The sequence below is a fragment of the Theropithecus gelada genome, chromosome 1 (assembly GCF_003255815.1).
Source record: "Theropithecus gelada isolate Dixy chromosome 1, Tgel_1.0, whole genome shotgun sequence".
Lineage (NCBI taxonomy): Eukaryota > Metazoa > Chordata > Mammalia > Primates > Cercopithecidae > Theropithecus > Theropithecus gelada.
This window is the reverse complement of record NC_037668.1, coordinates 68,824,733-68,850,682: the sequence shown is the minus strand read 5'-3', so window position 1 is coordinate 68,850,682 and position 25,950 is coordinate 68,824,733. Positions and strand designations below refer to the sequence as shown.

Here is a 25,950-nt window from a genome sequence, read left to right as displayed (position 1 = left end):
TCATGATCATGTCTTCACCAGTGTACTTCACTAGTATGCAGGGGAGGAGAAAGGGCCAGCAGCTTAGGTAACAACCCAGGTCTACCAGGGAGCAATTAGAAACAGTAAGTATTAAGTGTCAAATGAAGCCACATGTGGCATTTGGGATAAAGTAATAATTCCTTGCTCTACATATCCTGGTTTATTCTCAGGCAACTAGCTTTTCATCTCTCTTACTTTTGTCCCTAACCCATTTCAAAGTTTGAGTACTAGTATTCCCAAGGCACACACCTTCCTCTGACCTTAGGGGCTTTGGATAAGAGCTGGAGTAACACTGTATTGTGAAAATAGTTGAGAAGCACTGTAGCAGGATGATAAAAAGAACAAACTTTGAAGTAAGATAGACATGGGTTTGTGGTCCATCTCTGCCTTTTATCAGTTGTGTAGTTCCTTAAACTACAAATTCCACATCATGAAGTAGAAAACCTACTTCATGAAGTTATTGTGAGGAATAAATGAGATTACATGGGTAAAATGCTTACATCTGATGACTAGCAAGTGCTAAACAAATTTTTATTGTATTACTGTTGCCATTATAGTTATATTCTATATTATAACTATAACATATATGATTACAATATGCTGTATTATCATTATTATAATACTATTATTATAAAACTAACCACTACCAATGAGAGAGTATATATAAAGTACTAGAATAGTGCCAGAGACTAAATGAAGAGTAAAATGATACAGATGATGACAGTGGAGAAGATCCAGAATAGATTTCGAGGTAGCTGCTTTTAGTAAAGATAATAATAATAATCTCATCCTCTTAAGTCTAAAAAGTACTGGTGAATCTGAGGGAATGAAAAATCCCCCTTCTTATTGTCTGAGGATCTCTTTTCTAAACCTCTGTTGAATTCATTCATTCAATTAGCCAAATATTTATTGAGCACCTAATTGTAAGCCAAGCTGAGAATACACAAGTGACAAAAATAAACAACATTGCTGTGCTCATGACGTTTCCATTCTAGTTGGCTGAAACAGGTGGTAAACATTTAAATCAAGAAATAAGATAATTTCATATAGATAATTTTTATAGACAGAAATAAAATAATTTCTCCTAAGGAAATAAAGTATGATGGGATAGTGATAAGGTATAATTGTAAAGGGTTTTTTTTTGTTTAACAGCTCTATTGAAATATAATTGACATAAGATAAATGGCATGTATTTAAAGTATACAATTTGAAAAGTTTTGACATATGTATACATCCATGAAACCATTACCACAATGAAAATAATGAACATATTTATCATTCACAAAAGTTCTTTGTAGAGGGGAAACTTGTTTAGGTAGAATTTCTTTTCAAGAAATTTGTCTGAAAAGTTGATACTTGAATTGAGACCTGAATGATGAGAAGGAGTCATCCAAGGAAAGAGACTTCCAAGCAGGCAGAAGGAACAACTCATATAATGATCCTGAGACATGAGTGAGTTTGCTCTGTCCCAAGGGCAGAAAGCAGACTGCTCTGGCTAGAATGCATTGCCTGAGCAAGAAAGTGGTACAAGGGGCTGGGTGCAGTGGCTCACATCTGTAATCCCAGCACTTTGGGAGGCTGAGGCAGGTGTATCACCTAAGTCAGGAGTTTGAGACCACCCTGGCCAACATGGTGAAGCCCCATCTCTACTAAAAATACAAAAATTAGCAGGGTGTGGTGGTACAAGCCTGTAATCTCAGCTACTCAGGAGGCTGAGGCAGGAAAATCACTTGAACCCGAGAGGCAGAGGTTGCAGTGAGCCAAGATCGCACCAATACACTGCAGCCCAGGCGACAGAGAAAGACTCTATCTCAAACAAAAGCAAGCAGTACAAAATGATGTTGGAGAAGTGGGCAGGCACCAAATCATGTAGGACCTTGTAAACCAGAGTGGGAATATTGGATTTTATTCTAAACATGTTAGGGAACCATTAGAAGGTACTAAGCCAGGGAAGTGACAAGATTTGATTTGCTTTAAAAAAATCACTTGGACTTGTATCCAGAATATAAAAGAACACTTATAACTCAATAAAAAAGACAACCCAATTTTAAAATAAGCAAAAGATTTGGATAGATATTTCAACAGATAACATACACAAATAGCCAATAAGAACTTAAGATGCTCAATATCATTTGTCATTAGGGAAAGGCAAATCAAAGCCACAGTGAAATACCACTTCACACCCATGGATACAGCTATAAGCAAAAGACGGATAATAACAAATGTTGCTGAGGATGTGGAAAAACTGGAACCCTCTAACATTACTGGTGAGATTGGAAAATGCTACAACCACTTTAGAAAACAGTTTGGATGTTACTCAAAACGTTAAAGAGTTACCATGTGACCGAGTAATTCCACTCATAGATATATACCCAAGAGAATAGAAAACATATGTCCACACATAAAACACATAATGAACATTCATGGCAGCATTATTTATAGTAGCCAAAAAGATAAAACAACCGAAATGTTCATCATCTGATAAATGGATAAATAAAATGTGGCATAACTATAGGACAAAATACTAATTGGCAATAAAAAAGGAATAAAGTACTAATACATTCTACAATATAGATGTATCTTAATAACATTATGCTAAATGAAAAAGCCAGTCACAAAATATAATCACTGATGATTACATTTATATGAAATGTCCAGAACTGGCAAAAACATATAGACAGAAGTAGATTTGTGGTTGCCAGTGGCTGAGGGAAAAAGGGAAATGACTGCTATTGGGATTTCTTTTGAGGATAATGAAAATGTTTTAAAATTAGATAGGGGTGATGTTTGCACAACTCTGTGAATATCTTAGAAAACACTAAAATGTAGGGTGAATTTGTGGTATGTAACTTAATAAAGCTATTATCTTAAAAAAAATCACTTGAGCTGGTCTGTGGAGAATGAGTTGTACAGTGGTAATGGTGGACAAGGAAGAAATGAGGTTGCTTGGATTAGGATAGTCGCACTGAGGTGGAGAGATCCTGGGGCAGAATGAAAGGGAAACACTTTTCTTGGCTCAGGAAAGTGCCACTCCTCTCTGTGATGCAAGAAACAAGTACCCTGGGGTCAGTATGGTAAATCCACTGTGAGGAAGCACTGTGAGGTAATAGTTCTATGGAAGCAGCAAGAAGAGAGGTTCGTTGGAACTGATAGCAGAGTCATTTTTGTTACTTGAGGCTAAAACAGGATAAGCCTTGGTGCTCTGAGCTTTATTCAGTTAATAGGTTGATTTTCTCATTTTCATGCCCAGGGAATTCACTGTTCTTTTGACTAAAAAATCTAGAGCAGTTAGGTAGTTCTCCAGAGCCAACAGAGCTGACGGTCTTTGTGTCCAGGTTGCTGGATATGCATTCCTTTCTGGCAGCAAACCTTGCTGATAAGAAATATGACTCACTCTGTGGCTGATGCTTCCAGAGAAGTTTGCTGTTTTCCTCTCTTCTGTGTGTCTCTGGAGTCCTTAGATTTTCAACAGAAGATGGTCAGAGGACCAGGCTCAGAAGGTACAGAGAGGCCTTCCAGGTGACATTTCCAGATTAGGTGCTTCAGTCATCATTCCAGCAGTTAGGTGGTTCCCTCTAACAACTGTTGCCTCCCACACTTTACACCCTCAGTAAGTCCTACAAAAGTGCTTTCTATAACAGCAGAGGTTGGCCCGCAGTCTCAGTGTCCTGGCTAAGGAGCAAGTGATGCAATGTGGAAAAAATGTGGTTACTCAATTCATTTCACAAAACAAGTTGTTCTCTGTGTGTAAGCCTGTTCTCTTTCTAATCATACTATTTCCTCCTCCTTTCCTACCTTCTGGTCATTAGTATGCAAATGTTAAAAATTCAGACTAAGATAATGTTTCTTACTCATGGCAAATAGGAAAAACCAATATTTATTTAATGTTCCTTTACACACAGATTTTCATTTTATTTTCTGGTAACTCTGAACAAGATATAATTATTTTCAGATACATTTTATTTATGAGAAAACTGAAGCTCAGATAATTAAATGACTTGGCTCTGTTAATATCTGAGTCTAGAGAGTGAGACCATGGAGATCTTTTAGTAGAGCCACCTGTCAGGACCAATATCACTGAGGCATATTGTTTTCACACTTGTCTCGCTGATACTCTTCCCATTCTCCTTTGGCCCTTCTTCAAAGCTTCATTTGAGACCCTGGATTTTGGCTTCCAAATCCTGATAAAAAATAGGAAAGAAGAAATATGGTGTAATATCAGAGCACTAAACTGGGTTCTAGTCCCAACCAGACCGCAAACTTGTTTACGTCATTGAACAAGTTATTCTTACATGTGAGAGACTGAACTACATGATCCCTAGTGGGCACTTTTACCTCTGTAATACTGTATGATTTAATGATCTTGGGAATAGGTAGCAGGTGACTCCTGTGCCTGTGTCTCCTACATGATTTTAGATTCATCAGCTCACCTATCTCTGCCTTTTTGAAGTAATTCCCATGTGCCAGCTGTCTGCTGCCTCTCTTTTTCTCCTTTTCTAAGCCAAGTAGTATCCCTTTTAGCTGTTAAACTCCTGTGACCAAGTGAACTCTGATGGGTAATAACTACCAAGCTTCCAACTAATCCAGAGTACTTGGTTATAAAAGGCAGAAGCTTTTTACTTTTAGCTTATTTGTGACTTAAAATAAAACTGAAACAGATACATGCTTTACTTTTTAAATTTAAAAAGCAAAATGAAGTATTCAGTATATATGTCATGACTATGATGCTAATCATACCTTTAGCCATCATAATAATCCACTTGACTTCCTCTTGCTCTGATTTCAGGCTGGGAAAGCCAGTTTCAGATTATACCTTAGCTTCCTATGTAGATCGACAGCAGCAAGAGAACATGAGACCCAAGCTACTTTATATTTTTATTGTAAATTAATATAGTGCTATTCTGGATTAGTACATTTGTTTCTTGTGACTTCATATGTTGTTAAACTGGATCTGTCTGCTCTCTACATGCTAATCCAAATACAAGAATCTAGTGGAGGTGCTGCACTTTAGCATACCTGTTAGAGTACATGGGCAACCAGGCCTCTTTTACCCTCTCAGTCTACCCTTTCTGCCTGTGACAGGTTTCTTTGTACAAAGCAAAAATTTCAAAATCAGACTCAACGTTGTGGCTCATGTACAGGATTCTTACCCTGGTCTGGAGGGTAATAATTTGATGCTTAAAAACAAAACTTCCAGAATATCTCTTCCTTTTTTTCTTTGGAAAGTGCTTTCCATACTTAAAGAAAGTTCTCTTTTTGTTGTAAAACCACATAGGAAATTATGCCACAATCACTTTGGGATTCTGGGGCAGAAACAGTTAAAATTGTAATCCTAGGCTAGGCGCAGTGGCTCACGCCTGTAATCCCAGCACTTTGGGAGGCCGAGGCAGGCGGATCATGAGTTCAAGAGATCGAGACCATCCTGGCCAACATGGTGAAACCCCATCTCTACTAAAAATACAAAAATTAGCTGTGTGTGGTGGTGCGCACCTGTAGTCCCAGCTACTCAGGAGGAGAGGCTGAGGAAGGAGAATCACTTGAACTCGGGAGGCAGAGGTTGCAGTGAGCCAAGATTGTGCCACTGCACTCCAGCCTGGTGACAGAGCGAGACTCTTATCTCAAAAAAAAAAAAAAAAAGAAAAAATTGTAATCGTAGACTACAGAGAGAAAAATGAGGATAGAGGCAAGAATAATACAACTAAGGCTAACTTGTAGGTCTCAACATGAGGTCACCTGATAGACTGATCTTCTTTATCCATCCATTTATTCAAATTCTAACTATCAAGTCATGATTAAGCACTAGTCATTGGTTCAGTTGATGGGGATTCTACCATTGAGTGTTACAGTTTTGTGAACATACAGACCAATAAAGAATTACGACTTTGGAGGAATAAAGTACAGAGGGACCCCAACCTAGACTGAGGGGATTGGAGGTTGGAAATCTCTATAACCTCCCTCGAGCCTAACATGCCTAACATGGGCTGCTCTATAGCTATTGGGTAAATGGATGAATAAAGGACAAGACTTCCAAACGAAGGCTTCCAAATGAAGTGATGTCTAAGCTGAAACCTTAAGAATGGCTAGCAGTGAAAACTGATTAGTGTAGGGCCAGAAGTTAAGGAAAAAAAAAAAAAGTATGGTCAAGGAATTAAAAAATAGTTAAGGCCAGGCATAGTGACTCACGCCTATAATCCCAGCACTTTGGGAGGCAGAGGTGGGTGGATTATCAGGTCAGGAGTTAGAGACCAGCCTGGCCAATATGGTGAAACCCCGTCTCTACTAAAAATACAAAAATTAGCTGGGTGTGGTGGCTGGCGCTTGTAGTGCCAGCTACTCAGGAGGCTGAGGCAGGAGAATCGCTTGAACCTGGGAGGGAGAGGTTGCAGTGAACCAAGATCGTGCCACTGCACTCCAACCTGGGCGATGGAGCAAGACTCCATCTCAAAAAAGAACAAAAACAAACAAACAAAAAAAGTTAAATGGCTAGATTGTAGGGTGTAAGGAGAGGAGCAGAAAGAGATAAGGCACAGCAGAGGAAGACACAGAATGCTTCTCTCTTATAGACTGTCTTAAGGATCTGGATTTTTACCTTATGAGCATTGAGAACTGTATTAGGCCATTTTTGCATTGCCATAAAGAAATACCTAAGACTGGGTAATTTATAAAGAAAAGAGGTTTCATTGGCTCACAGTTCTACGGGCTGTATAAACATGTTGCTGCATAGCTTGGCTTCTGGGGAGGCCTCAGGGAGCTTTTACTCATGGTGGAAGGCAAAGCCACAGCGGGCACATGGCAGTGTGGGGAGGGGGATGTCACACTTTTATGACAACCAGAACTCACTATCTCAAGGACAGAACCACACCAGGAGGAATCCACCCCCATGACTTAAACACCTCCCACCAGGCCCCACCTCCGATGTTGGGGCTTACAGTTTGACATGAGATTTGGGTAGGGACAAAATATCCAAACTAAATCAAGAACTACTGACTGGGCATGCTTGTAATGCCGGCACTTTGGCAGGCTGAAGCGGGCAGATCACCTGAGGTCAGGGGTTCGAGACCAGCCTGGCCAAGATGGCAAAACCCTGTCTCTACTAAAAATACAAAAATTAGCTGGGCATGGTGGCATGCCCTTGTAATCCCAGCTACTAGGGAGGCTGAGGCAGGAGAATCGCTTAAACCCAGGAGGTGGAGGTTGCAGTGAGCCAAGATTGTGCCACTGTACCTGTACTCCAGCCTGGGTGACAGAGCAAGACTCTGTCTCAAAAAAAAAACAAAAAACAAAAAACACAAACCTGTTGAATGAGCTTTTAAGTAATAGAGTTACAGCCCAGATTTGTGTTTTAGAAGGACCATTTTGGCAACAATGAAAGGACAGGTGGCTTCTAGATGCTAGAGTCAGGGATGTCCGTTAACAAGCTGTTACAATATTCCAGGTGACAGAGAAAACTGAAGCAGTGACATTGTGGTGAGGATAAGATTGGAGTCGGGGTGGGGGCATATTCTTTGAATAAAGAAGACAAAATGCAAGTTCTTAAAGTGTATCACCTATTGTGACTATTTTATTTATTTAACAAGCCCGGTACAATGTAAAATAAACCAAGTTTTCAGTTTAAGCATTTATGAGTAGCTAAAATTCTCCTTTCTGTCATGCCTAGGAAGTTGGGATTCTTTTCTACCTGGAGTCCATGTTAAATGGAACTAATTTATTAACTGCCTCTTTATTTCCCCAACACTTGGAACATGCCAATTATTACATAATATCTGTTAACTGAAATAGGTTATACTATATTTTCTGATTCCATTTCTATTCATCCTCATCTAAAGCCGTTATTCAGATATTCACTTAATTACAAAAAATAAGACGACTACTCACATCTATGACAATTTTGATAGATTAAAAGCTATTTACGGCCAGGCACAGTGGCTCATGCCTGTAATCCCAGCACTTTGGGAGGCTGAGATGGGTGGATCACCTGAGGTCAGGAGTTCAAGACCAGCTTGGCCAACATGGTGAAACCCCATCTCTACAGAAATACAAAAAAAAATTAAAAATTAGCTAGGCGTGGTGGCAGGCACCTGTAATCCCAGCTACTTTGGAGGCTGAAGCAGGAGAATCACTTGAACCCAGGAGGCAGAGGTTGCAGTGAACCGAGATTGCGCCACTGCACTCCAGCCTGGGCAGCAAGAGTGAAACTGCGTCTGGAAAAAAAAAAAAAAAAAGCTATTTAAACTAATGTTACGGTTTTTAAATTTTGGAAACCTGATGGCCCAAAGTAAGAGTGGCTCAGGGCACTAAGATTTGTTTCCAGAGGCCACATTCACTCACATCTCAGTTACTAAACACATGTACACCTCTATACCTCAACTACCCTCTGCCCTTCCACCTAACTTTTTTTTCTAAAAAGCCACAATGACCAGGAGGGTGTGGTCTCTACAGGTTTGGCAGCTAATATACCCCTCTTGTCTTCTGAGAAGGTGTGTTCACTAGCCACTAGTTGACTGTCAGAAAAGATATGAGCATGTTGGTTAATAAGTGAAGCAAATCCTTTTTTTGTTTGTTTTTATTGATATGTAATGTACATTTTGATGGAGTACCTGTGATATTTTGATACATGCATATAATGCTTAATGATTAAATCAGGGTAATTGGGATATCTGTCACCACAAACATTTATCATTTATTTGTGTTGAAAGATTCCAAATCAAAGCTAACTTTTTGGTGCCTTTAATGAGAATAGCCACTCAGCTACTATTTTCCCTTATATCCTCTCAGGTATATTGTGTGCAGACCTTGCCCTTATTTATATATCATTTCCTCCTCCATAAACACATGTACACATATAGTCTCTGTCCTTATTTCAGCTTTGGCCTTGTGATCTCATCACATCTGGTAAATCTGTCCTTTATTCACCTATCTATCCATAGTTGTAGGCTCATGTAAGCAGTGCTAGGTTTAGTGGAGGTGATAGACAAGTGTCTACCTCCCCAGTTGATTGAATGATTGAAATGAGAAAATTGGTGGCAAATGCATAGCACCATGTAGCACATAGTAGATGCCCACTGTGTGTTACTTGCATCTGAATCAAGATGCCCAGGCTTCTCAAGAATAGGGAACTGCACACAGCGCCAGGAAAGTGCTCTATTTTGGTCAGGAAGAATAAATATGAGATGAGGCTTGTGCAGTGAACCAGTACTCTCGTAACTGATTTTTTCTTGATTATATGCTTGTGGTACACAAATAGAAATAGGAAAATGGGGAAGTGAGATGAGTGGCAGTAGATTATGAAGCAGAGAATCTGGGTTCTCCCACTGATTGTAATTAGGTCTCCCCAAGGGACCAGATAAAAAACTCCCATTCCATACCTCTCTTCCAGAATCCTTAAGCTGCCCCTTTGACTCTGCCCATTCTTTCTCTCTCTTGCCCTCACAAACTCCAGATGCCTGAGAATGGTAGCAGTTTTTGACCTGTGTAATGAAGCAATTGGCATCTCGGAAGCTGTTTGAAATAGTGAGATGTGATTTACGCAGTTCATAAATTTGACCACATTTACTGTTTTCTTGGGAATACATAGAACTCATATAGGGTTTTTTTGGCAAGCTTTTATTGTAACACCTACTGTGCCAGCATCAATACATGTCAATTTACAAAATCCCCAATTTTAAATAAGTGTTGATGATTTTCAGGAAAATCTTATTGAAAACCAGTGATAAATTGTGTTACTAAATTTCTTCCCTTGGACCGGGTACAGTGGCTCATGCCTATAATCCCAGAACTTTGGGAGGCCAAGGTGGATGGATCACTGGAGGTCAGGAGTTCAAGACCAGCCTGGCCAACATGGTGAAACCTCATCTCTACTAAAAATAAAAACATAAAATAAATTAGCCAGGAGTGGTGGCTTATGCCTGTAATCCTAGCTACTCAAGAGACTGACACAGGAGAATCACTTGAACCTGGGAGGTGGAGGTTTCAGTGAGCCGAGATCATACCGCTGCACTCCAACCTGGGTGACAGAGTGAAACTCTATCTTTTAAAAAAAAAAAAAAAAAAAATTCTTCCCTTGATTCCCTAGATCATTTTTGAGGATATATTACAGTTATAAATGAGAATTTCTTAATCTCAATAATGACTTACTAGAAGAAAAACAAAACATAAGCATTTATATATGTTAAGAAGATGAGAAAAACCTGGCAAACTCAAACCAAGCAAAGAAAAAAGAGGAGGTTATGGGAGTGATATGGCAAGAAGGCAGGATCATGGTTGTAAGCTGTTAAAATTTATTATCTTGTGCTAAGGAAAGCTGGAATGTTTTTGACTGTTTGGCTGACTAGCAGGTGCTTTCTCACCATGTGCTTTCATGCCACTTTTCTGAGTGGCCTAAGCTTGACTAGCCATTAGCAGACCATCTTCTAAGATATAGCCCTCCACTTGCTGAAACTGCTCCTGAATCATCTTACTTACTGCCCTAGAAAACTAAGGTCAGTTGCACCTTTTAGTTTCAGTCATATGAGGCTTTTGAAGTCTGTGATCCTATCATGCATGATTTTAGTTATGTTTTCCCCCACTCTCTGCAGATTTATCAGCCTGAAGTCCCCAGGAAAATGTGACATGTCTTTGTAGTTGCAGAGGTCCTCTACCCATGTTGTAGGAATGAGTCAGGAGGGAAAAAAGGAGCTGGATATGGAGTACCAAAAGTGTTAAACTGGGCTGGATCGGAGCAGGAGACAACCCATGCTGTTTAAGTGAACTGGAATTTAGAAGACTGGAGTTTCAGCCTTGGCATCAGCCCAGCTGGCAGCACATAGCTGAACCCAGCCAAGTTGAGCAAAGCTAATAAAGAACATATCCTCTAAATTACTGTACCAAGGCCAGTGATACACTGCTGTGAATGAAAAATAAGATTCCAGTCCAGGAAACTGATAAACCAAATGGATTTTCCCCAGCTCTTTTTTCTTTTCCATTGTTCATCCTCTCCTGTGCCATCTGGACACACACACACGCGTGTGCGCGCGCGATAGCCTATTTTACATTTTATTAATTTATTCCCAATTCCCTATGCTCTGTTGCTATAGAGAAGATAAATCTGATGATAAATTCTTTTGGGCAGTTAAGACTCGTAAGGATTATTTAGAGAAACCTAGAAGGCAGCAGAGGCCTACTGTCCTTCATTATTATAACTAGGCATGTTTAGTTCTTTATATTCTCTCTTTTATTCAGGTATACACTCTTGTTTTATTCATTGGTTTCAGAGTAACAGTGGAAAGAACATAGACTTTGGAGACCAAAAGATCTAGGTTCAACTCCTAGCTTTAGCTATGTGGCCTTTGGCCAGTCTTTTAACTTCTCTGAGTTCAGTTTCTTCATTTTAAAGATATCCAAGTATGATAGTTGACTCAGGAAAAAGCATTTGTGTAATTGTTTGAGTTGTAAGCTCAACTAGCTACTTTTTTCATGGAATATTATCTTTGCTTGAAAAAAACAGCTGACTTGGATATTTAGCAGACATTTTCTCCAAAATGAAATGATCTGGTCACTTCAAGGAAGACAACCTGTAAGCATTTTCTGTCAATTATAAATTTAAGGTTTCAAATGAAAATTAAAATTTTGAAAAAATGTGTATCCACCAGCATGAGTATTACTTCTTATCAATAAATACAGACTTCAGAGTTACTCTTTACCATTTCTCTCCCATCTAAAAGTTACATTGGTTAAGAATCAGTTATTTGCGCTACTATTAAATGTGAGATGTGAGGAAAGTAAAATATAGAATCTTAGAGTGCTGGGACTAGAGGAAATCAAATTCAACCTCCCACCTAATTTAAGACTCATCTTGAAACCCATCCCTATAAATGCTCATTTGCTCTTACTTAAATGCTTCCACAGACAGAGACTGTAACCTCCCAAAGGAGCACTTTTAATTTGTGATAGCTTGAATGTCTAAAAATACTGTTTTTTACTTTAAGCTGAAATATGCTTTCCCCAGTATCTATCCATTGGCTCTAATTTGGTTTTTGTTTCATCTGAAACGTTTTCACATACTCTTGTTTCACTAGGGCTTTTTTTCCCCGCTATTTTTGAGATTGGATAGTTTCTAAGCCCCTCATCATCTTGAGCTCTCTTCTCTTTTTTTTCTCCCCCCTACCCAACCCCAGGTTCAGCTTGATTTTAGAGTTTTCTTTTCTTGATCCATTTAAGTTTAAAATGCTGTGTCTAGAATAAACTCTAGACTGCAGGGATAGCCTCATTAGTGTGAAATGGAGAGGCATTCTCATTTCCCTTTAAAAAGGACTATACTGGCTGGGCGCAGTGGCTCATGCCCGTAATCCCAACACTTTGGGAGGCCAAGGCGGGCAGATCACGGGGTCAAGAGTTCAAGACCAGCCTGACCAATATGGTGAAACCCTGTCTCTACTAAAAGCAAAAATTAGCCGGGCGTGGTGGCGGGCACCTGTAGTCCCAGCTACTTTGGAGGCTGAGGCAGAAGAATGATTTGAACCCAGAAGGCAGATGTTGCAGTGAGCCGAGATGGTACCACTGCACTCCAGCCTGGGCAACAGAGTGAGACTCTGTCTCAAGAAAGAAAGAAAGAGAGAAAGGAAGGAAAGGAAGGAAAAAAAGAGGGGGGGGGAGGGAGAGAGAGAGAGGGAGGGAGGGAGGGAAGAAGGAAGGAAAGAAGGAAGGAAAGAAAGAAAGAGAGAAGACTGTACTATGACCTCACATGTTAAAGATAAGGGATTGTGTTTTTATATTTTTATATTCTGTAATGGTCATGGTAGATGTTTTGTGTTACTCCTTTTCTAGTCTCAGCGCAAGTTGAACCAAACTTCGAGACATAATGGCTATGTTAGATGATGGGATTTTCTGGTAGTTAATTTTTTTTGCTACCTAAGGGGTAGAAATGGTAATTCACAAGACTTGGAAAGTACCTTTTTGTTTTTTGTTAGACATGAGATCTCACTATGTTGCCCAGGCTAAGTGGAAAGTGCTTTTACAATTCTCTTTTACCACAATACCCAGGTTGTGATAAACTTAGTATTTTCCTTAGTAAAAGTTTTCATCAGATACTTCCTCTTCTTTCTCTTGCGATAACTTTTCTTCACTCAAATCAGTAGGGAAAACCGATATTTGCTGTATAAAAACATAGAAGCCTACCTTAGAGTTGAATTCGCTCATTTATATGTAATCAATAATCAGAGTATACCTGTAGACACAGTCTTATTTTGAACTTTCCATGGAAAAGAATGTAGGTCACCAGGCTAGACCATAAAAGTATGTTTAAACTTTTGTTTTTCTCCTATTTAGTACTAAAGTAATCACCTTTTCTAATGTTGTTTAGAGGATATTTATTGAGCATCATCTTAAGAAGAAAGGAAGTTAACATTTAGCAAGCCCATACAAGGTCCTAAAGACACTTTGATACATTACCTGAGTAAACTTCACAAACCTCCTGTGGGATTTATAGTATTTGCCCTTGTTTTACGTAAGGAAACTGGTGTTCAGAAAGGCTGAGGGGAAGAATAAGAAACTAAGATTTATGGAGTCCCTAGGTCATGTCAGACACAGTGCTCATATCCATATTCTCAAACTTTATCTCAGTTAAACTTCATAATAACCCATAACTTAAAGAGGTTATCTGCAAGGACTTGAACCTGACTGCATGGGTTTCTGACTGCAAAGTCTGTGTCCTTTCTCCTATACCATACTTCACTTCTCTGTGCCTCAAAGGAGGTGTAGAGATAACCATTAGGTAGATCAGGCTGAGATAATTGTGAATATGGAGTGAATTAATGAATGTTAAAGTCCTTTGAGAATTATGAAGTGTAAGTCTCATATGATAGGTTTCCATCTGTGAATTTGGAAGTGCATACTGAGACCTACAGGAAACTCCAGGGCCCTTTTTTAAACCAGCAGCTGGTAGTTTGGATGTATTTGAAATGTGCGTTGGGAGTGGAATGAGAAGACCTAGAAGTGGACGAGAGATCCTTCAAAGCACCAATGTAACAAGATAGAAAGAACTGTTGCTGATTTGATTTTATTCTGCATCCTGTTTAGATTTGCTATATTTTTATAGTGAAAATTTATACAGTTAGAATTAGCCAGCTGGACTCTGTTTAAGATAGTCCCAGTTTTGTTGGCAACATCCAGAGCATCATAATAAGGAGCCAGTCAAACATCTGCCGCCTTCTTTCCCTCAGGCCTGATCAGGGTGTTGACCACATCAGTGTCATAGAGCTTCTTCACAACCTGTTTGATCTGATACTTGTTGGCTTTGACATCCACAAGTGTGGTGTTGTCTTCTATCTTCATGACTGACCCAGTGGTCGGGGGGACTTAATAATGGCATAGTGGTCACGCTTATTTCTTTCTCCTGTGGGTGCCCTTCCAAGGATATTTGGGCTGCCTCCAGAGCTACAGTGTCTTGGGCTACCAGAAGGTTGGTGACATGTAGATTTGTGGGGAGCGGTGGGGGGGTTGGAGTGGGGAGGGAGGGAGTGCCTGTGGTCACTTTTCAGTACTGCCTTCTTGGCCCTCAAAGGCTTTGCTTTGGCTTTGGCTTTGGGAGGGACAGGAGCTTCCTTCTTTGTCTTCAGTGCCATCTTGTGAAAAAAGAGCTACATTTGTATATTTTTTCAGAACCATAAAATTCTCACAGAATTTTCAAAATGAAAGGACCTTTTTAGCAATTTACTGTCACTTCACTTAACCTCCCTTAGCAAATGATTTAACTTCCATTAGTCTTTGTTTCTTCATCTCTAAGTTGAGGCAGTAATAACAGTACCTACTCACAGTGTTGTTGTAAGGAGTTAAGAACATATTAGAACACCTGGCACATACTAAGCATTTAAAAACTGTGAGTTATTTTCCATTCTAATGCTGTTATCTTGTAAATAAGGAAATTGAAGCCTGGTAAAAGGTCACTTTCTCAAGTTTTATTTGAATTAGCTACCAGATGATATATATTGTTTATATGATAATAAGGTGAGTCTTTCATGAGTAGTATATAAAAGGTTCAGTTTATGTGTATTACAGAAGCAGGTGCTTGTGAAATAGTTGTCAAAATAGCATGAAATATTTAAGAGTTACCCAGAAATATGTAAATATATAAAGCTCAAAATAATACCATAGAGACTGAATAGGTGAAAAAAGACAGAAGACTGGGGAGAACTTATTGGGATTTGTGTCATTTGCTGAAGGATGTTTAGAGTTGATAACCAGTTCGAGAGGCAGTTAATTCCAAGGGGCTAATGTGCAAGGCACCAGCTAAGAAAAAGAATCATTCCAAAAACTTAAGCACAGGGACTTTATCAAGAAACTGAAATCCGACAGGGTGAAAGAATAGCACGGCTTTTTCTGAATTCACACAGAAAATATTACAAAGAAACCATTGAAGAATTTTAACCAAAGGAGTGACATGATCACGTTTGTGTTTTAGACAGATCTTTATGACCTGTTAGATAAGGGATAGAGGGAATGATGGGTTAGAATAAGTTAGAGGGAGAGAGCCTGGTTAGTTCACCATTTTGGTGATTAAGACAAGGGATTTTGAGGATGTATATTAAAGTTGAGGCGATGGGATTGGAGTGAAAGAAACGAATTTGATTAGCTGGCTGTGGTGGCACATGCCTGTAGTCCCAACTACTTGGGAGACTGAGGCAGGAGGATTGCTTGAGCCCAGGAGTTCGAGGCTACAATGAACTATGATCTGCCACTGCACTCCAGCCTGGGTTTCAGAGTGAGACCCCGTTTCTAAAAAAGAAAAGAAATGAATTTGAGACATTCAGGAGACAGTTTCTCTGGAAAAGACTTATTCTTTTTTGAACCACATTCCTTTAAGCTTTCAGTGCTAGAGGATCCTAAAACTAGACGCAGACTAAGATCAAATGCTAGGGAAACAATGGACTCGATGCCAAACTAAGCAAAAAGAGTAAATGCTGAGTTGGAGGTAGACCATGTCATTAGCAGAATATGCCAGATCTAAACATGAACAACCAGAAAGCTAAGTCTGAAATCAGTCAGCAGAGTTGCAAATTAAGAAGTCTAGTTGTTCAGATGAGTTTCCAGTAAAAGATGCAATTTCTCCTAACCTTAAAGGCCAATACTCTGAGCCAGTATCTGACAGACTAACTTGATTTCTAGATATATGTTTTACTTCAAGAACACTAAACTAATTATCCATTTATTATTTTAGGTAAAGTATTTTTGCCCTTTTGTATACTTAGACATATTGCACATTGCCAAAGCTCGAGCAGAATTGAAGGGTCCTAGAGTGATTAAAAACTAGCATGTTCTTTGAACTAGTTTGAAAGACTGGAAATTGCTGCTAATGTGTGTAATCCCTTTAGCAGCTGGTCCCAGCTAATAGCCTAGTTACTGCCTGTGAAGTGGTAAACATTAGGATTGTTTCATACTAATTATTAGCATGAGAAGAATGAGCAAAAAGGTAGGGAAAGGAGAAAGAGAAAGATACTGCCCTGTCTGCACTTTGTATAGTCTCATGGTGGTCCACTTTAGCCATAGAACAGGATTCCCATTGACTGTACCCTCTACAGGAGCAGAGTTTCAGGGTCCTAGAACAATTAGGGTCAAGAGTATCATTTTGCCCTAGTTGCCTGATGACTGTTTTCTTTCTTTTCCTCTCCAATCTACCCTGCTCTTCACCTCCCACATAGCAACATAGTAGCAGAAAGTTCACTACAGTCAGATGAGAACAAGGCTAAGGTTTATTGAGCGTTCACTATGTAGCCAGTGCCGAATTGGTCCCTTCAATTGTTATTTCATGTAATCTTGACAATAATCCATAGGTAAGTACTATTATCTATTTTACAAATGAAGAAACTGCAATGCAGAGAAATGAAGTAACTTCCTCAAAATCACACACCATATTCAAATGTCCAGCTCCACCTTTGCTATTAATTTCCTGGGATATCTTAAGCAAGTATTTTTCCTCTGTATTGTTTAGTTTCTCCATCTGTTTTTTAGAAAGGTTAAACTAGATGACATAAGGTTGCTTCCAACTCTCAGTATTCTAAGACTCTATGTTGGGTAAATCATTCAGTTAATAATTGTAATAAGTCATAAAAGTTCAGTGTCTGTTTTTCACATTATTGCTAGTGTTATTGAATCTAGTGTTAACCTGAGCTTCCTACCTTCCTAACCTCTTTTGCTATTGTTAACATTTTGTATATTCTATTCTGGTTTTTATTTTTACAGTTTTTTAAAATGCAGTTTAATCACACTGTATATTTTACTGTATGCTATCATATTCTGTTTTTCACTAAATATATCGTCTACCTTGTTCTATGTTGTTATACAGTCTTTATAACCATCATTTTCAAGTTACTATGTAAGAGTTGATTGAATGGATATGCAATTGTTTGCTTAATTATTCCCCTAGTTTAATGGTCCAAATTTTCTTTTTTAATAGTGATATGATAAACATACTTAAGCATTTTCCTCAATGCCAAGGAATATATCCTTAGTTTCCCAGAAATACAAGATGGTGTCAAAGAAAGAATATTTTTAAAAATCTTGGCTGCACACAGCCAAATCTGCTCATTTAAAATATATATATTCGCATGTTCAACCAAGAATCATCTGCTTAAAATCGACCAGAATATAGCATCAGAATGGCATGTTTTCATGCTTCCAGCATATTTTTATACAGAAAACATAGACCCCAGGAGCTAGGAGGTCAGCACTGTCATATACCAGCATTCATAACTACAATAGAACTTAATACAAACGAGAGGAAATAGGTCAAATTTTTTCCCCAATTTTCTACCACTCAATATGCATGCTGTCACTTGGGAATAGGTTTTACTCAGAATTGTGACTGTGGGACTGCAAATATTCCCTAGGAAAAAGACTGCACATAGTAGATCCAAGGCCTAAAGCTTTGGGGACTACATGAAATATAGGTTAGCCTCTGTTCTGAGAATTTGCAGTCTGTTAGGGAAATAAAACATAAACCACTGAAAAAGCAGTCAAAGCAAAGCAGAATTCTAGAATCAAATGCTAGAGTATGGTTCACATTTATTCACTCAACTAACATTTATTGAGCACCCACCATGTGTAAAGCATAATTATAAGATGTGGACATAACAACATAGTCTTTAAGAAGTTGTATTCTAGTTGAGAGAGACATCAACCGGTAAACTGGTAGCGACAATTTATCTGGAGAAAAATAAAGACAGGTAAAGGAGAAGAGGGGAATAGAGAGTGTCAGGGGTTTGGGATGATGGGTTGGAGGTATTATTTTATATAGGATGATGAGGGAAAGCTTCACTGAAAGGTAACATTTGAGCAGAGATGTGGCTGTCTAGGAAAAATAAATTTGTTTTTGTTTTTGTTTTTTTTTTGAGGCAGAGTCTCGCTCTGCCCCTCAGGCTGGAGTGCAGTGGTGCGATCTCAGCTCACTGCAACCTCTACCTTCCGGGTTCTAGCAATTCTCCTGCCTCAGCCACATGAATAGCTGGGATTACAGGCACCCGCCACCACATCCAGCTAATTTTTGTATTTTTAGTAGAGACAGGGTTTCATCATGTTGGCCAGGCTGGTCTTGAGCTCCTGACCTCAGGTGATCTACCAGTCTCAGCCTCCCAAAACGCTGGATTACAGGCCTGAGCCACGATGCCCGGCTCTTTTTTTCTTTTAAAAAAAAAAAAAAATACATATTTTATCTACCACTAAGAAGGAGAAAGAAATTCTTTCCTAGTAAAGAGAGTTGCAAGTTTAAGTGCACCAAAGCAATAGTTTGTTTAGTTTAACAATTCTCAAACTGTGCTCCTTGGATCCTTGGGATCCACAAGACCCTTTCACAGCATCTTCGAGGTCAAGACTGTTTTCATAATGTTAACTCTACTTGCCTTTTTTGCTAGGTTTAATATTTGCATTGTATGGTATAAAAGCAGTGGTAAGTAAAACTGCTGGCACCTTGACACAAATCAAAGCACCAACTATAGTAATAGTAATAGTAATGATATACTTCATTGCCACATGTTGCATGGGGACCAAAAAAAAAACCAAAAAGCAACTCAAGCATAAGCCAAGTTCACTTAACAGTGTCCTTGATGAAGCAGTAAAATTTATTAAGCTTATTAAATCCCAGCCTTTGAGTACATATCTTAACATTCTTTGCGATGAAATGAGAAGTATGACTAGCACAGTTCTGGTGCATACTGATGTACTGTGGTTGCCTGAAGAAAAAACACTTATATAATTGAGTTGCCATCTGAACTAGCTACTTTTTTATGAAACTCCATTTTTACGTGAAAGAACGACAAACAACAAATTCGTTATTCAGATTTGGGTGTTTGGAGACATTTTCTCAAAGATGAACTAAGTGAGCCTGTCACTTTAGAGAAAACAACTAATAGCATTTGTTGGCAATGATAAAATTCAAGCTTTCAAATGAAAATTAGAATTTAGGAAACCCTGTGCCTGCCACCATAATCTTGACAGCTTCCCTGTACTTAAAGACTTTTCTGATGAGATTGTGGTGATACCAACTAATGTGTATTTTGATACTGAATAATAAAATATGCTGATATTTGGAAAATCTGTATAACTCAGTGAAACAGTGTTTTACAAATGACCAATGCATGATGTTACAAAATCAGGCATGGATTAAAAATTCATTCAAAGTAAAAGATAGATTAAAAGATTTTAATATTAACAAAATATGAAAAGTTTATTAGTATTATTTCACATTTCACATTTCAACTAACTTTTTTATTATTATTGTACTTTAAGTTCTAGGATACATGTGCACAACATGCAGGTTTGTTACTTATGTATACATATGCCATGTTGGTGTGCTGCACCCGTTAACTGGTCATTTACATTAGGTATATCTCCTAATGCTATCCTTCCTCCTTACCCCCATCCCATGACAGTTCCCCACCCTGTGCCCATCCCATGACAGTTCCCAGAACATCCCATGATGTTCCCCACCCTGTGTCCAGGTGATCTCATTGATCAGTTCCCACCTATGAGTAAGAACATGCAGTGTTTGGTTTTCTGTCCTTGCAATAGTTTGTTCAGAATGATGGTTTCCAGCTTCATCCATGTCCCTACAGAGGACACGAACTCATCCTTTTTTACAGCTGCATAGTATTCCATGGTGTATATGTGCCACATTTTCTTAATCCAGTCTATCACTGATGGACATTTGGGTTGGTTCCAAGTCTTTGCTATTGTGTGCTGCAATAAACATACGTGTATATGTGTCTTTATAGCAGCATGACTTATCAATCCTTTGGGTATATACCCAGTAATGGGATGGCTGGGTCAAATGGTATTTCTAGTTCTAGATCCTTGAGGAATCGCCACACTGTTTTCCACAATGGTTGAACTAGTTTATAGTCCCACCAACAGTGTAAAAGTGTTCCTATTTCTCCACATCCTCTCCAGCACCTGTTGTTTCCTGACTTTTTAATGATTGCCATTCTAACTGATGTGAGATGGTATCTCATTATGGTTTTGATTTGCATTTATCTGATGGCCAGTGATGATGAGCATTTTTTCATATGTCTGTTGGCTGCATAAATGTCTTCTTTTGAGAAGTGTCTGTTCATATCCTTTGCCCACTTTTTGATGGGGTTGATTTTTTCTTGTAAATTTGTTTAAGTTCTTTGTAGGTTCTGGATATTAGCCCTGTGTCAGATGGTAGATTGCAAAAATTTTCTCCCATTCTGTAGGTTGCCTATTCACTCTGATGGTAGTTTCTTTTGCTGTGCAGAAGCTCTTTCGTTTAATTAGATCCCATTTGTCAATTTTGGCTTTTACTGCCATTGCTTTTGGTGTTTTAGTCATGAAGTCCTTGCCCATGCCTATGTCCTGAATGATATTCCCTAGGTTTTTTTCTAGGGTTTTTAAGGTTTTAGGTCTAACATTTAAGTCTTTAATCCATCTTGAATTAATTTTTGTATAAGGTGTAAGGAAAGGATCCAGTTTCAGCTTTCTACATATGGCTAGCCAGTTTTCCCAGCACCATTTATTAAATAGGGAATCCTTTCCCCATTTTTTGTTTTTGTCAGGTTTGTCAAAGATCAGATGGTTGTAGATGTGTGGCATTATTTCCGAGGGCTCTATTCTGTTCCATTGGTCTCTATATCTGTTTTGGTACCAGTACCATGCTGTTTTGGTTACTGTAGCCTTGTAGTATAGTTTGAAGTCAGGTAGTGTCGTGCCTCCAGCTTTGTTCTTTTAGCTTAGGATTGTCTTGGCTATGTGGGCTCTTTTTTGGTTCCATATGAACTTTAAAGTAGTTTTTTCCAATTCTGTGAAGAAAGTCATTGGTAGCTTGATGGGGATGGCATTGAATCTATAAATTACCTTGGGCAGTATGGCCATTTTCACGATATTGATTCTTCCTATCTATGAGCATGGAATGTTCTTCCATTTGTTTGTGTCCTCTTTTATTTCATTGAGCAGTGGTTTGTGGTTCTCCTTGAAGAGGTCCTTCACATCCCTTGTAAGTTGGATTCCTAGGTATTTTATTCTCTCTGAATTAATTGTGAATGGAAGTTCACTCATGATTTGGCTCTCTGTTTGTTATTGGTGTATAGGAATGCTTGTGATTTTTGCACATTGATTTTGTATCCTGAGACTTTGCTGAAGTTGCTTATCAGCTTAAGGAGATTTTGGGCTGAGATGATGGGGTTTTCTAAATAGACATTCATGTCATCTGCAAACAGGGACAATTTGACATCCTCTTTTCCTAATTGAATACCCTTTATTTCTTTCTCTTGTCTGACTGCCCTGGCCAGAACTTCCAACACTATGTTGAATAGGAGTGGTGAGAGAGGGCGTCCCTGTCTTGTGCCAGTTTTCAAAGGGAATGCTTCCAGTTTTTGCCCATTCAGTATGATATTGGCTGTGGGTTTGTCATAAATAGCTCTTATTATTTTGAGATACATCCCATCAATACTTAGTTTATTGAGAGTTTTTTAGCATGAAGGGCTGTTGAATTTTGTCAAAGGCCTTTTCTGCATCTATTGAGATAATCATGTGGTTTTTGTCTTTAGTTCTGTTTATATGATGGATTATGTTTATTGATTTGCATATGTTGAACCAGACTTGCATCCCAGGGATGAAGCCCACTTGATCATGGTGGATAAGCTTTTTGATGTGCTGCTGGATTCGGTTTGCCAGTATTTTATTGAGGATTTTTTCATGGATGTTCATCAGGGATATTGGTCTAGAATTCTCTTTTTTTGTTGTGTCTCTCAACTGACATTTTTAAAGAAACTACCACTTGCTGAGTTTGGGAGTGAGCTTTTTAATTTTTTTAATTTTCAATTTTAAAAATTGTTATTTTTAATTATAGGTATGTAATTGTTATACATATTTATGGAATATATGTAATATTTTGATATAAGCATACAGTGTGTAAGGATTAAATGAGGGTTATTGGGATATCTGTCACCTCAAGCATTTATATTTTTTTTTGGTTTAGTATCAAAGGAGAATATCCACAATTACCTGAAAAGGCTATTTGATTACTCTTCCCTTTTCCAGCTACATACCCCATGAGTCTCGAGTTTCTTTGTATACTTCAACCAAAAATTACATATGGCAACAGATTGAATGCAGAAGCAGGTAGGAGCATCTAACTGCCTTCTGTTAGATCAGACATGAAGAGATTTGTAAAAATATAAAATAATATTCTTCTCACTAAACTTTTATTGTTTTGAAAAATATAATTTCATAATAAGGTGTTAACATGTTTTTGTTAACTTAAAACTTGTATCTAAGTTTTAATTTCTAATATGATAAATGTTGATAGATACAACACATAAAAACTCTTTGTGGACCTCCATACATTTTAAGAGTGTAAAGTTTTCTTGACACCAAAGAGTTTGAGAAGTACTAACAAAAAGGACAATATTGGCCCGGCATGGTGGCTTACACCTTTAATCCCAGCATTTTGGGAGAGTGAGGCAGGTGGATTAGTTGAGGCCAGGAGCTTGAGATTAGCCTGGCCAACATGGCCAAACTTCATCTCTACTAAAAATACAAAAATTAGCCAGGCATGGTGGCACATGCCTGTAGTCCCAGCTACTTGAGAGGCTGAGGCATGAGACTTACTTGAACCTGGGAGGCAGAGGTTGCAGTGATCTGAGATTGTACCACTGCACTCCAGCCTAGGCAACAGAGCAAGACTGTCTTTAAAAAAAAAAAGAAAGAAAGAAAAAAAGACAATATGGTTAGAGTAGAATAATCAAGGGAGGGTGGTAGGAAGTAGGTCAGAAAAGTAATGAGGAATCAGATCATATAGGGCTCCGAAGTTCAGCATAAGGACCTTGGCTTTAGTTCTGGGTGAAAGGGGAAGCTATTGAAGGTTTTGAGCAAAGGAATGGTGAGATCTGAAGCATGTTTTAACAGGCTCACTCTGCTAGCTGTGTTGAAATTAGAGTAGAGGAGCAGAGACAAACCATTCAAAAGGCTTATTGTAATAACCCAGATTAGTGATGATGGTGGCTTAGGCCAAAGAAGTATGAAGGGGAGTGATGAAAAACGATGAGATTCTTGATACATTTTCAAATTATAGCTCATGGACTGCTAATAGGACAGGAATATAAGAAGAAGAGAGGAGTCAAGGACAACTCCGAGGTTTTTAGCTTGTGCCATTTGAAAGGAGATAGAAAAGTCTTGGGAAGAATAAGTCTATGGACTGAGATAGGTGAGTCAGAAGTTCAATTGCAGATATACTATGCTTAGAATGTCTAATAGATTTTCGAGTGGGAAATTGTATTAAAAGCAAGAAGTTTAAGGGAAATTTCTAAGCTGGTAATATAAACTTGGAAGTTTTAATTATAGGTAGAATTTAAAGCCATGAGGCTAGAGGAGATTCTAGGGTCATGTTCTGAAAATGTTGTCCCCAGACCAGCAGTATCAACACTGCCCAGAAAAGCAAATTCCCAGAAGCAGAAACTCAGAGGCTGGTGCTCAGCAATCTGAGTTTTAACAAGCCATGCAGACTAACGTTTAAGAACCACTTACCTAAGGACTAGAATGTAGACAGAGAAGATAATCTGTTCAGTGACAGTCCTGGGACATGCTCATCATTTACAGGTTGGTAAATATTTTACATCTCCCTTTTTCTACAGTATGAATCTTAGTTCCCACCAACATCAATCCTATAATACACATAAAATAGTTGCAGAATTCTGTACTCGTGCCACTATGGAAAAACTCTTTAAGAGTTCAAGATTTGTTTACATTTTTTTCCTCCTTAGATGGTTAAAGTACTTACAGTTAAAGTACTCTGTTCAAAAATTACTTGAATTACTTTTTTTCCTTCAATGTAATTATGTTATTCATTTAAAACACAGTTGTGAATTCGCCAGGCATGGGGACACACATCTGTAGTCCCACCTAGCTACTCAGGAAACTGAGCTGGGAGGATTGCTTGAGCCCAGGAGTCCGAGGCTACAATGAGTTATGATTGAGCGATTGCACACCAGCCTGGGTGACAGAGTCAGACCCTATCCCTAAAAAAATAAAATATAGTTGAGTTTATTTGTTTCCATTTGCATTCAGTTTTAGGTTCAGTTTTTTCCTTATCTTCATGGATTTAATTTTATTTTTTGAATATATAGAAAATTAACTTGCTTCCAAGAGTCAAAAATCATACAAAAAATTTACTAAGAGAAGTATCATCTACCCTTGCTCTTCTACCTTATTCCTTCCACCACTACTACCCTCTGTAAGCAATCACTTTCTTTTTTTTTTTTTTTTTTTTTTTGAGACGGAGTCTCGCTCTGTCTCCCGGGCTGGAGTTGCAGTGGGGATCTCAGCTCACTGCAAGCTCCGCCTCCCGGGTTCACGCCATTCTCCTGCCTCAGCCTCCCGAGTAGCTGGGACTACAGGCGCCGCCACCTCGCCCGGCTAGTTTTTTTTTGTATTTTTTAGTAGAGACGGGGTTTCACCATGTTCACCAGGATGGTCTCGATCTGCTGACCTCGTGATCCACCCGTCTCGGCCTCCCAAAGTGCTGGGATTACAGGCTTGAGCCACCGCGCCCGGCCGCAATCACTTTCACTGTTTTCTGATTTATCCTGCAATGTTTCATTTTATAAAAGTAAGCAAATTTTTGTGTGTTTTCCTACCCTTCTTACACAAAAGGTAGCACACTCTATATTCTCTTTTGTACTTTGCTTTCTTGTTTTACTTAACAGTATACCTGGGAGTCACTCCATTGCAGGTTCACAAAGAGCTCCCTTATTCTAAGCTGTAGAATACTCCATTTTATGTGTGTGTGTGTGTATACAATCAATATACCATTGCATAAATATATACACACATACACCAGAAACTATATATATTGTTTATAGTTTATTATATGTAATATATATTGTACAATAATATATTGTATATGTATTGCTTAATAAACTTGTATACATGTATTTTCATATTTGGGGGTGTATTTTCAGGGTAAATTACCAGAAGTGGTATTCTTGTGTCCAGGCAAATATAGTTTTGTTAGATACTGCCAAATTCCCCTCCACAGAGATGTTACCAGTTTTCATTCTCACCAGCAATGTGCCTGTTTTCCTGTAGCCTCACCAACAGAGTATATTATCAAGCTTTTGACTTTTTTGCCACTCTGATGGGTGAGAACTGGTTTCTCAATGTAATTTTAATTTGCATTTCTCTTTTTTTTTTTTTTTTTTTTTTTTTTTTTTTTTTTTTTTTTTTTTTTTGTTTGTTTTTTTTTTTTTTGAGGCGGAGTCTTGCTCTGTCGCCCGGGCTGGAGTGCAGTGGCCGGATCTCAGCTCACTGCAGGCTCCGCCTCCCAGGTTCATGCCATTCTCCTGCCTCAGCCTCCCGAGTAGCTGAGACTACAGGCGCCCGCCACCTCGCCCGGCTAGTTTTTTGTATTTTTAAAGTGGAGACGGGGTTTCACCGTGTTAGCCAGGATGG

The 25,950-nt window shown here is 38.6% G+C and overlaps 1 protein-coding gene across 11 annotated transcripts in view; it reads left to right on the top strand.

Annotated features, from left to right (window-relative positions):
- SCMH1 (Scm polycomb group protein homolog 1) overlaps nucleotides 1-25,950 on the top strand; it is a 218,081-nt gene that overhangs the window by 108,062 nt on the left and 84,069 nt on the right. The gene's annotated exons all lie outside the window — the stretch shown is intronic.